Raw genomic sequence first — 12,603 nt, 5'->3', positions numbered from 1 at the left:
TTTTTTTGTAGTGGGGTATGCTCTAAATAGTCGAGCGTATCGAGTTTTCAACAAGAGAACCGGTGTCATTCATGAGTCCATAAATGTGGTTATTGTGATCACCTGAATACACCGACTACTAGTTCAAAAGATGATGAGGTCAATATAATTGACAAACCTAACTCCTCATCTAGTCAAATCAACACTGAACTACGATCAGTTAAAGACTATCCTACTGATCAAATTCTTGGTAACCCTTTCACTGGTGCGCGTACTTGAAAACAATTAGAAAACATATGTAATTATGTGTGTTTTACTTCCCAAATTAAGTTGGCCAATGTAAAAGAGACACTGATGAAAATTGGATAGTTGCCATGCAAGATGAACTGAATCAATTCATTCGAAATGATGTATGGTATTTGGTTCCAAGACCTTCTGATAAACATATCATAAGAACCAAGTAGATCTTTAAAAATAAATCCAATGAGTTAGGGAATATAATAAGAAATAAGGCAAGATTGGTTGTATAAGGGTACACACAGATAGAACGAATCGATTATGATAAAACCTTCGTCCTAGTAGCTCGTCTTGAATCCATCAGATTATTCATATCCATTGCATGTTTAAAAAAGTTTAAAATTTATCAAATTGATGTCAAGAGTGCATTCTTGAATGGTGATTTACATGAAGAGGTTTATGTTGAACAACCTAAGGGTTTTGAAGACCCTAAACACTCCGATCATGTGTATCGCCTGAAAAAGGCACTTTATGGTTTAAAACAAGCTCCCAGGGCATGTATCGCAGGTAAATTTTGCAACAAACGCTGGTAACAACAAACGCCGGTAAAAAGATGTAACAATGCTAATGAGAGAATAAAAAACGCTGCTAAAATCTATTTAATACGCCGGTAAATCATTTATAGTGTAAAAGAAAAAATAATAGAAATAATTAAAAATTCTACTAGGATGAATCTTCTAAATCAAAAGACCTTTACAAGATTAAATTAGCATTCAAACACAACCTATAAATCATTTACAACCAGTCTCATTTACAGGGGGCCTGAGAATGAAAGGTTACATAATGGATAGAAAATTTACAGATTGAGACACAAGGAAAAATAAATAAAAAATCAACGGACTTCAACGACGCCCGAGGCGAGACTTCTCAAATGCACCCCAAGAACCAGAACTCATGCCATGTAGAAGACCTTTGTCAGCACCACCCTGTCATGCATAGAGGTCAAGTAATAAAACCGTATATACACTCATAATCTGAGTTACACTATCTAAAATTAAATGTTCAATCATAAATATTTCCTGCAAAAACAACCATACCGAATGAAGTCCATATCCATCCCCATATGAAGCAACAAAGCCCCCCTCTGTTACCCAATACTCCACCCCAAATGCTCCACCTTCAGTTACCAATGCAAAGACAAAAGTTTGCAAAACAAAATAAAATAACCAAAAAACAAATTTGATATAAAATAAAAGGAACCAATAAATACCTGTAACTAGCAGATGGAGGAGAATACCTATGGAATTTTTATTTTTTTTATAAATATGTGGACAGATTTTTCTTCCCTTTTTCTTCAAGGATAAAACTGCATCATAAGCACCATAGCATGCAACTCAATATGAGCCTTTTTACAGAAGTATTAACTAGCATGCAACTCAATATGGATGGACCTGAATTCAGCACAAGGAAAGCCATATAGTGGCTTGTACCTGATGAGCAGCTTTGATCATACATTCATGTAAGCATTGTGGACCCCTGAGCCTACACTCTATATAGTTACTTCCACTTTGAATAAGCATCTTACAACCAAAGATAAATACATAATACAAGTCAAACATTATGGAAACCCTTCGTTATATTGAAGCAATGAAGATTGGTAAGAAAATTAAAAATAATAATAATAAGCCAAGGGTGTGGGGCCCTTGCTTTTGGTGATCCTTACATGGAGTGGACTTGCCTGATTTTTGGACCGTGACATCACGAAATTCCAGTTGAAGCCTTTGGTAGGAGTCGGCATCTAATTTTAGTAGAAGCGGATTTTGTGGTGTGCCAGATACCACCTCGGTGATGTCTTGGCGTCACCAAGTTATGGGGTCACCATTAGCTGGAATTGGTATGAAACAATGGACCCACCTGTGATGTTGCAAGGAGCTAATATTTCGTGGACCACACCACAGGAATTTTATATCAAGATCCAACAAATGAAGTAAATACAAATCTTGTGGACCAAAAAAATAATAATAATCTTATGTGGACCACGTTAGGGAGAAAATGGTGATTGAATACCCACCATTAAGAACATCTTGGGAAGTAATGTTTATTTTCCATCCAACCTGCTAGTACTGTCACAAAGACCTGGAGGAAGGGACAGCACAAATATCAGCTTGATCCAAAACTTTCATGGCCCGTGAGAAGTTTTTAACGGTTAATCACCACTATTTCATGTGGTTTAGTCCACCTAAGATTTGGGTCTACTTCATTTTTGGGGTCATGCCATAAAATGAGTTGTCAAAATGGATTAACAGTGTGAATGTAAAGAAAATAAATTATAGTGGGTCCACAGTTAGAGAATTAGCAAATGAATCAAATTAATATATTTCAGACGTTTGTTAATAAACAGATTGTTTCAAATTCAATACTTAATGTTTAGACTTTAGCCTCTCTTTTGGGTAGTTACCAAATAGGTTTTCATACTTTAAATTCAAATTTCAAACTTTAGATTTAACAAAAAAGCCGTAAGCATTATTTTCGTATTAAAAAAAGAAAATATGAAAAAGATATTTTAGATTCCACCGCTATGCATGTGGTGTATAGAGGATACAAAACATCTATCTATCTGGTGGCGCATAGCATCGATGGGTCTCATTTACAAACAAATGGTCACAGGCAAAAACTGATGAAAAATGATAGGCAACTGGGTAAAAGTGAAATCCCCAGATACTTACAGTTGTTCAATTGAGACAACTTTTGGTCCATGGCCCATATATAGTACAGACCAGAAGATGGATGGTCATGATTGCATTTTGCTCCATCTGATGCATTGACACATGGGTAAAAAAAATAAATCAATTTCAAATTGATTGCCTTCATGTCATCTAAGCCATATTCAATTAATTGGCGTTGGCTACGGATGTATACCGTTCAGAGCATTGATACTCCACAACTCCAATTTCTTGTAGTCCTTTTAGAAGTGACTTCAAATCAGAGCATCCATCAATCCACAAATCAAAGCATTGATACTCCCTCTACTCTCCTCTCCTTTAGAACGCAAGTACTCCAACAGAAAAAACCCTCTGTGTATAACCAGCCATTTCCTTTCCCTTGTGTGCTTTTCAATGCAATCTGAGAATGTAGAGGTTTGTCAGATTCTCCAACAATGTATGAGTACAGATATCCATAACAAAATTTTAAAGATTGTTCACTAACCTAGGGTAGGGACTTGCATAAAGCTGACCCCAAATAGTTGGGACAAGGCTATGATGATGATGAAGTTGTGATGCTAGTGATTCCATCAGCAGCTAACAAGGAGCAAATCATACTGTTTCTTTCTAGCTGAATATATACTCAAAGACAGGTCAGATGCAGCAGAATTTCGAAGTTTACCAGTCCAATGCAACAAGTCAAGGAGTGCCCTGTTCACTCAGTACAAATGCTTGAAGAAGACTCTGTGCAGCATGTGTCTGCTCAGGTGTTCCAAATATTATAATCGCAGTCTCTGTTGCTCCAGGTCTGGGTTCAGTGATGGTAATTTTTGCACCCTCCTTAAATGGTTACTTGAATCAGACTGTTGAAATCATGGACCTCAACAATCTGTTGAAATCCACCCTCCTTAAATGCATGTTTGAGCTTTGCTAAATCAGACAATGATGTGTTCGGTCAAATTCCATCATCAACAGAAATTGTAACATGTTTCTCCTTTCCAGTTTTTGCATCTATAATCTTCATTAATATGGAACCCATCAAGTCTAAAATACATGCCATCTAGCATTAAATTCTAAAAATCCAAACAGTGAAAGAAAGCTAGGATCATTAGAGCCAATTCAATTCATAGTCTGATACAAATGTCTCTAGGATAAGCTGAACATACAAATTGACATGCAGGGCCTATTGAGATGTTTTAATGACATTCAATCCTTCCATCAATTCAGTCTGATACAAATGTCTCTAGGATGCACTCTAAAACAAAGAAAGAAATAAAGGTGCTTTCAATAGAACCATCTAAATTAATTTCCACCTGGAGAAAAATCTGAAATATGGTTGCACAAAATATGACAGGAAGCGGAGCAGATTCATGTATAGACGTGGGCAAGCATCTATTACTCTATTCATGATAGATATTTTACAGCCAACTACAAGCTTCATGTTGGGTGCAAACATGGAAATACTCGAATCTTATGCAGACACAGCAATACAAGTTGGAAATTAAGACTGATGATTACTTTACCTATCTCTTCTAGCTGTTTTGGAAATACTAAAACAACTGAAGCATCAACCAGCATTATCCTCTAAAATCGCTAGAAACTTCTCAACCTGAAACAAAGGGTAAAAAACAAGGAAAAAAAGACCAAAAAAAAAATAAAAAATTCTGATCAAAACCTGATTCAAAGCTCTATTAGAAGCCATACATATCAGTTTGAAAATCATTTAGGCATTTCCTACTTACCCTTCCTAATGATGTATGATAATACATATGCCTTTCCAACCTTCCAAGATCTAAGGCCCCTCCTAATTCTATCTTGTGACAGCATCATCATTCAACAATCTCTAAAAGTAGATTCTCAAGTTGTCACAAAATCCAGTCCTTCATTGTCGTCGTCATCTAAAGCCTTAATGCCAACATATCACAATATCCAGTTATAAATTTAGGAAAAGAAGAAGGCAGACAAAACATTGATGCTAAACTAGACAATAGAATATTGAAGAAAAATGCTAATGATAAATAATAATAAAAATTTTAAAGCACAAATCCAATTGGAATCCCCTGCTAGTTGGATCTTCTCAAAGCTGTGTTCCAGCCAACCTGCAGGCAGTTTTGGATGCTGCTGGGTTGGATCCTGCAAATCCAAAGGGGAGCTCTCTCCTCTAGCATTTAAAGTGAGAGAGATAGGTTGTCGGTTTTGGGAGGATGGAACGGGGGGCGGGGAGGGAGAGAGAGAGAGAGAGAGAGCGTCGGTTTTGGGAGTGAGAGAGGGAGGGACGATGCGTCACAGCTCCATTTAAGTATGCATCGCTCACCCTAAATCAGACAATGAAATTAGAGGATATGTCAAAAGAATGCATCTTGACCACTAAGCCAAAGCAACGAAAATGAGAAGTTTCTAAATGGCTACCTTGGCAGATGAATCCAACTCTTATCCATAAGTATCTTCCTTAGCCACTCGGACGGGTTAGTGAAAATACACTCTGGGCTTGACAAAGCTTCCTAATATAATTTAAACAAGCCCCATTATCATCCGTTCATTTAGCAAAGGAAGCCAAGTTACAATAATAACATGTCCCCCTAAAAAATAAATCCTCCAGGGTATATATATATATATTGTAAGTTGTTTATTTCTATTCTCAATCGCAAGTATATTCATCATCCAACCAACTATAAATAAAGCAATTGATCAATTAACAACTATAAATTGTAATTAGATGTTCAACAACTCAGTTGATCTGTTCATGTAAATGCATCTCTGATGAACTTAGATACAATTATTAACTGTAAATCGAGACACTTATCTCTTTCCTTCTTTTCATATCATGTTCAAACCACTCTGTGCATTTGTTTCTCATGCTCACTTTAGGACAAGAGTCCAAAAATCAGGCAGATCGAAACTCAGTCAATAAATCTGTAAATTAGGGGTTTTTTTAATTACTTGTACGATCACAACGACTTCCACAACACCAACTACACCGGATTGAGAAGATGCCTTCTCTATGTAGAGAACCACACCCGTCCCTGATCTACAAATGGAAGAAACTTATTTCATGTTTGTCTATTACATGGTAGCTCAACTGACTGCTCTGGTGTTCCATTGAGGAAAAGATACATAAAGGAAAAAATCAACATAAATAAATAAACTGTCCTTTCCATGAAGAGGATATAACAAGTTTTTATTTTTCAAGTCACCCATTTTATTGGGAAGCTCTTTTAATTAAAATGAACAAAAATACAAGCTAATATTAATCAGAAAAGTATAAAAAAAATTGAACCAGAACATTTCGCAAAAACAGTCTAAAATGACGAAAATAGAGAGGTTTCAGACCTGTTCCATTACAGGAAGGTTTCGACGACTTCAGATGAAATTGATAGAGTAAGCAGAATATAGCCAGATGGATATTTAAGCAAATTCATTTAGGTCAAACTTAATGGAGACACCTTTCTAGTTTGCATGGGATTATATGATTTCGGTATTTAAGTGAGTTAACTTTACTAGAAAAGTAAAGATTTGGGAGCTTCTTGTTTCTTTATTCATTTTTCCATGTACCTTATGCTCTGCATCCTTTTCCAAACTACGAAAAGAAAGAAACAACATGAAATAAGCAGCAAGTTCACATTGGATTTACAATGCATTAAAGTCACTCCATCACATTTGAGAAGAAAATATCTTCTCATCATAACCATTCACGTAAACAATAGAACAAGTAACTCGAAAAGGGTCTCAGTTGTTAACAAGCGTCCCATGAAAATGTTCAATTCTACAATTTTGATGCTTATTCAAACTTAAAGATCTCGTCAAAATCTGGGATGAAAAGAGAACTTACGAGGCAATTAGCATGCAGGTAAAACCAAGCAGCTGGAGCTTTTGTCTTTCAATGTAGTTTTGAGAGAGAAACTGGTCGATGAAATATATCGTGAGGTAAAGTGTATCTGGAACAAGCTTATACTCCTCAGAAACCTGAAACCAAAACACACATGATTAGTAACAGACCCATTCAGCACCAATTGTGTTCCCAAAAGACAGCTAAATATTTACAATTGAACATTTCCAATCTAAGTAAATATTGCAATCAAACAAATCTTGCAAAGTTGCCAACCAGCCCATAGTGCTATACTTAATTACTCTTTAATTTACTTTTGCCTTGCGAAAAAAAAAAAAAAATACACTGCATTTTTTTTTTTTTGCAAGGTAGAGCCCTTTGATCACAATTTCTCATATTTTCCCATAACCAAGTTTATATTTAACACTTACCAGTGCCTTTACTAAGATGCCACCATTCTGGTGAAGCAGGTACATAGACTGGAATGGTGCCATTCATTCAGTTGTAGGCTCCCAATCTCATACAATAGAACTAGCCATATCCTCGGATAAAAAACTGACTGGAATGGTGCCATTCATTCAGTTGTAGGCTCCCAATCTCATACAATAGAACTAGCCATATCCTTGGATAAAAAACTAGTTAATCAAGAACAATGTTTTCTTTCATGGAGTAATTTAAAGGGCAGCCGTCTGGTTTATCAGAAACTCCACAAGATGGTGAAGACTTTGACCGATTTTTCAGCATAGTAGAAATTGTTGTTTCTGATACCACATTCGCTGTCATAATCATAGGTTGCCCACAAAAAGTAAATGAGGTAGATTGAGACTCATATGGTTTTGATTCAATCTGAACTTCCAAAAAAAGAAAAAGAGAAAGTTTAAGTATAGCAAGAAGAGCTTATAAAAGAAACTGAATTCCATGATGGTATTGATTTTATATGAACTTCTAAAAAGAAAGAGAGCTATGATGAAAGAAACAAAAAATTAAAAAAAATTAAAAATAAAAAATAAAAAATAAAAAATCATTCAGCTATGTATTTGTGCAATGGTAAGTTTGTTTTGGCTTCATTCAGCTATGTATTTGTCTTTGACATCTTGTTTTTGCTGATGTTTGGCAAGTCTTCATTTGTCTTAATCCTCTATATGATATTTCCTAGATCTTTGGTTTATCATAATGCCTGTTTTTTCTTAGTGGTAACTTTAAAATACAAAACATAATCTGAAATGGTGTAGCTATTGCAGTAATGTTTGCATTCAAATCTTCTTCTTCTTTTTCATTCGTTTATCACCCAATGTTCAGTTGCTGCATTTGTTTTTGTTAACTTCTCTCTCCCCCGTCAATCACTTCTATTTAACATTTCATTAGGGATGCCATAGATCAGGCCCACAAAACCTCACATAAGCCCCACAAAATAACATTATAAACTTCTCTCTTTTTTTTTCTTTTTTTTGTTTTTTTTTTTTTTTTTTTTTTTTTTTTTTTTTCGTTCTTGTTCTTTTTTTTGAAAGGTGATAAACTTCAAAATTCAAGACTACCAAAAGGACCACTATAGGCCCCTGCATCCTTAAAACATCAAATCAAATGTAAGCAAATTTAAATCCATGAATCCATCAAATCACCATAGAAGCAGCAAAAAAGACTCCTCTGTGTTAGTGCTGTTGTTTTTTTTTATAAGCATTTGATTATACACGTGGATGATCATGCCAAATACCATAATTCCTTTCCCAGGGCATTCTGAAAACACTAAAAACTGTGATGAACCAAATGGCATGGTGAAAAGTAGTAACAAGCCATTAAGTAAGACAAAACAAAGCTTATGAACAGATCCATACCAGATGGACCTCCAAAAACCTTTCAAAACAAGCTAATGAATCAAATGGCATGGTGAAAAGTAGTAAGACAAACGGTGGCGACTTGAACTTGTTTGAAGAGATCCTTAACCAGCTGATGAATCAAATGGCATGGTGAAAAGTAATAAGACAAACAGTGGCAACTTGAACATGTTTGAAGAAATCCTAAACTCTCTCCCTCCCTCTGTGAAGTGTCAAAATGCAGAACTATCAGTTCAGTTGGAACTGTCTTCTCACCAATCAATGGCCAGCAAATTCTGACAATATTGAATTGTAGACTAACTGAACGTATCAGATTGGAAACAGTTACAGACTGCCCATGTCGTGCATGTTGAAAACTGAGTAATGGATAAGATATTTCAAAACAAGTGGTTTCAATTTGTGGTGAGTAAAATGCTATGGTACTCTAGATGGTATATTGTCACCATTATCATCATAATGGGCCATGTCAAGAAAATCTCCTTGATAGGAGAATCCTGTTATTTCAAATCTGGACTCAATTAGATGGTATATTGTCATCATTATCATTATAGCCTTGTCCCAGCTATTTGGGATCTTTTTTTATGATTGCCTGGCAAAGGTTCAATGCCCATCAACAAACCTGACATCAACCCTCTACCCAGGCTTGGGATGGACCAGATGGAATTTAGTAGCCTGTAGATGGCTAAGAAGGTAAAAACAGCAACTGTCCACATTCAACTGAAAAAAAAAAAGCACAATACTGGTGAAAATATTGATAACTAAACCTACCAGCAGCTTTGAAAATATTGCTCCCATAAAATAGGATGTCATTGACTCCACTTAGCTGCTGCAATACTAGTAACCCAATTCCTACCTGCAGGATACTATAAAAATTACGTTCGGACATTTACTCACTTATGTGAAAATAACAGTGTGTATAAAAAAAATATATAAATAAATAAAAAACTGGGCAAGCTACAATGCCATTAGAGGAAACCAATATCTTCTTTGCTTGAGATCAGAAAATCAGATGGCTGTTCTCCTGCTTGTGGAAGCTACAGATCTCTGCATGAAGCAAATTCAAAAATGATCATAGCTTTGAGGTCGCCAACATATGAATTACACTTCATCCACAAGCTTTTCATTTGATACACATATTTGTCGTCAATAAATGAGCAGCTCTAAAAGTACAGTGCAAAAATAGAAGAATGACTTGATGGACCTAAAAAAAGAAGGCAAAAAAGAAAAATAAAAAAATAAAAGAACTGAAGGCAGTTCAAATCCACACCTTCATTTCATTCACTTCAAAAGAAATGTCAGTATCAAATCCCCATAGTATACTTGCAAAGAAGCTTCGAACTCGTCCGTCATACCCATTTTGGCCTAGACACCGAATCCCAACACTTGTTAAGAAGGTGTTAACTAATAAGACTCACCAGCCACCGGGGGATTCGGTGATGAAAAACAGACCGGGTATCAAATTTCTACAGGGTAATATTCCCGCAGATAAAAAGGGTGTAAGTTTGATTCACTTGTAATAAACAAAATCACTTGATCAAGTCAATTCAAATTGAGTCAGTCAATACTTGCAGCAAGCTAACTTGGGTTTCTCTAAACCTCAAGAACCTAGTCAAAAGTACTTTAACATTTTGATCAATAGCTCAAAAATTCAAAAGAGTACTCAAAGCCTAGATTAGATAGTAGGGTAAAACAACAATCTGTAGCCATTTGAAAACCAGCCAATTGTGCTAAAATTGTTCACATTATTGCAAAAGGCACAATACACCTCAGGATGCGTGCTCACTCTGATTTCTCCATCAAACCAGCTCAAAATGGCATGTATGCTCAATGTGCAATAGCCGAATTGAACTCATTATTTATTTGAGCTAGTGCCTACTCTGCTCTAGCATAAACTTTATAGAGAAAGAAAAAAAAAAGTATCAGTCAAATAGTCGAGCATATTGTGGGCATGGAATTTACATAAAATGCGGACATCTGATTACTAAATGCATAGATAAAGAGCTTTGACAGAAGCTTCAATGTCCTCTACATCCAGCCTCACCTAAATGCTAAAGGTGTTTCACCTTTCTAAAAGTGACTCTCTGTTTTGGACATGGACTTGAGGAATGGGGTTACAATTCCCCAGATAATGCAAAATACTTGTTAAGGTTCAACTTTAATATCATCTTTATTACCTTTTCTTTACACTTTATATAAAAAAAAAATAATAAAAAAAAAACAGAACAAAACCAAAAACCACCACCACCCGCAAGATGTAGATCAGATTTTTCCACCATGTATGACGTGTATGCAATTTCTAAGTGCCTGCGTATCATCCATCACACTCTGCAAGATATTTCAGACATAATGAAACCCGGAGAGAGAGAGAGAGAGAGAGAGAGAGAGAGAGAGAGAGAGAGTAGCATACTGCTGCGGCTGTTGCTGGTGCTTCTTCCTCTTGCGGGCCTTCTCGGATTTTGGCGTGTTCCAGCAAGGAGGGCAATGGCTGAGAGATCAGCGTCTTCAACAAGCAATGGAAATGGAAGCCATATGTAGAGAGGCCGGAGTCGAGGGACGTTGGAGAGAGAGAGACTTTCAGGATTTGGGGATGGGGCGATTTGGGAGAGAAGAGGGAAGAAGGGTTTTGGGAGAGAAATATTGGCGCGCACACGATTTGGGGATGGGGCGATTTGGGAGAGAAGAGGGAAAAGGGGTTTTGGGAGAGAGATTTGGTGGGCGCAATTTGAGAGAGAAGAGGGAAAAGGGGTTTTGGGAGAGATATTTAGCAGGCGTGATTTGGGGAAGCTTATTCGGGAAGGGAAAAAGCCCTATTTTATTTTTTCCAGAGGCGGTTGCTTATCCGTACACTGGCGGCCAAATAAAAACGCCGCTCATTTTACATATACACTGGCAGTTCGTTGTGGGCGCCAGAGGTAGTCCGCCGCTGATACCGAGATTTCTTGTAGTGCAATCTTAAAACCGTCGTGGACCTGTAATAGTGATTTTCAGTTCATCAGACCCTTAATTACAAACCTAACCTCTTATAGCGTTACGATCTAAAACAATGATTTTAATTAATCTTTGGTGGATCAAAGCCATTCATCTAGTAAACCATCAAGTTCTTAACCTTACAACCTGACACCGAGGCAATCCACATGAGTGGAGTGGGACCATAACGCATCAGCTCGTGTGCATAAGCACGTGCGTGCATGCAACTGTGAACCCAAAAACTCCAGTGCATGAGATTCGGAAACCGGATTTTCATTTAGGTTCGGAAACTTTTCATTCCCGATCGGAGAGATGCCATCTTCGTCAAGTGTCGACCGTCCAAATCGAAAAGATTTCAAAGCTAACCCGTCCTCGCCACGATTTCGAGAAAACTGAAAACCCGAAGCCAAACAAGTTCTTCTCCTTTTACTGTCGCTTCGACACTTTCCAAAACATCAAGAAAATTCATCACGATCTCAATCATCCGTATCTGTGGGACCCACCATTACCTTCAGCTCTAGATTTCGACTGAGAGAACCGGTTATTGTGTTCGTTTTCCTCTGTGTTGCGTAGCCGCAAGCTACGTCAGGTGTAAGTTTCCCAAATGAATCTGGAAACCCAAGATTTTTTATAGATCATGATCATTCATGATCGTGGGACCCACCAATTCTCTCAGACACGTAAACCTGATCGAGAAGAACCATGTCTCGACCATGATCCTCGCCGTAATTCATGACGTCGTGCGGCGAAGGCCGAATCTTTCTAACTCCAAACCCACAGGGGGAACGAGCTTAGAACTCTGATTTTATGTGTCATTAAGCTTCATTGGGCCAATCCAGACTGTCTAGAAGAGATAGATCGAAGGAAGAAGCAACGATGCGAAATCCACCATTAAAACGGACCTTTTTCCCTGATAACAAACTGCAACCGTGCGTTCTTGTAGGAGCCCCTGATCCAAGAAAGAAATGAAACCGAGTCGACCCTGCCGAGTTGACTCAGTAAATCGACTCACTGAATTCAGTGAACTGAGGCTGAGTTCGTGTAACCCTTTACTAATTTT

At 37.1% G+C, this 12,603-nt stretch overlaps 1 long non-coding RNA gene across 10 annotated transcripts; it reads right to left on the bottom strand.

Annotated features, from left to right (window-relative positions):
- Window positions 1-951: 951 nt before the first annotated feature.
- On the bottom strand, window positions 952-9,216 carry LOC131255421 (uncharacterized). 10 transcript variants are annotated; one of them, XR_009176018.1, is made up of 6 exons: window positions 4,661-5,183; window positions 3,601-4,527; window positions 1,707-2,352; window positions 1,487-1,582; window positions 1,314-1,393; window positions 952-1,202 (listed from the first exon to the last, which is right to left on the bottom strand). It is a non-coding gene; the product is annotated as an uncharacterized LOC131255421 (long non-coding RNA). The 10 variants fall into 10 exon arrangements; XR_009176021.1 differs by having other exon boundaries at window positions 1,314-1,582; window positions 1,707-1,796; window positions 1,940-2,352; XR_009176020.1 differs by adding an exon at window positions 8,577-9,216 and having other exon boundaries at window positions 1,314-2,352; window positions 4,661-4,823.
- Between the last annotated feature and the right edge of the window lie 3,387 nt (window positions 9,217-12,603).

The sequence above is a fragment of the Magnolia sinica genome, chromosome 9 (assembly GCF_029962835.1).
Source record: "Magnolia sinica isolate HGM2019 chromosome 9, MsV1, whole genome shotgun sequence".
NCBI lineage: Eukaryota > Viridiplantae > Streptophyta > Magnoliopsida > Magnoliales > Magnoliaceae > Magnolia > Magnolia sinica.
Note: the sequence above shows the minus strand (reverse complement) of the source record. Positions and strands in the feature narration are given on the sequence as shown.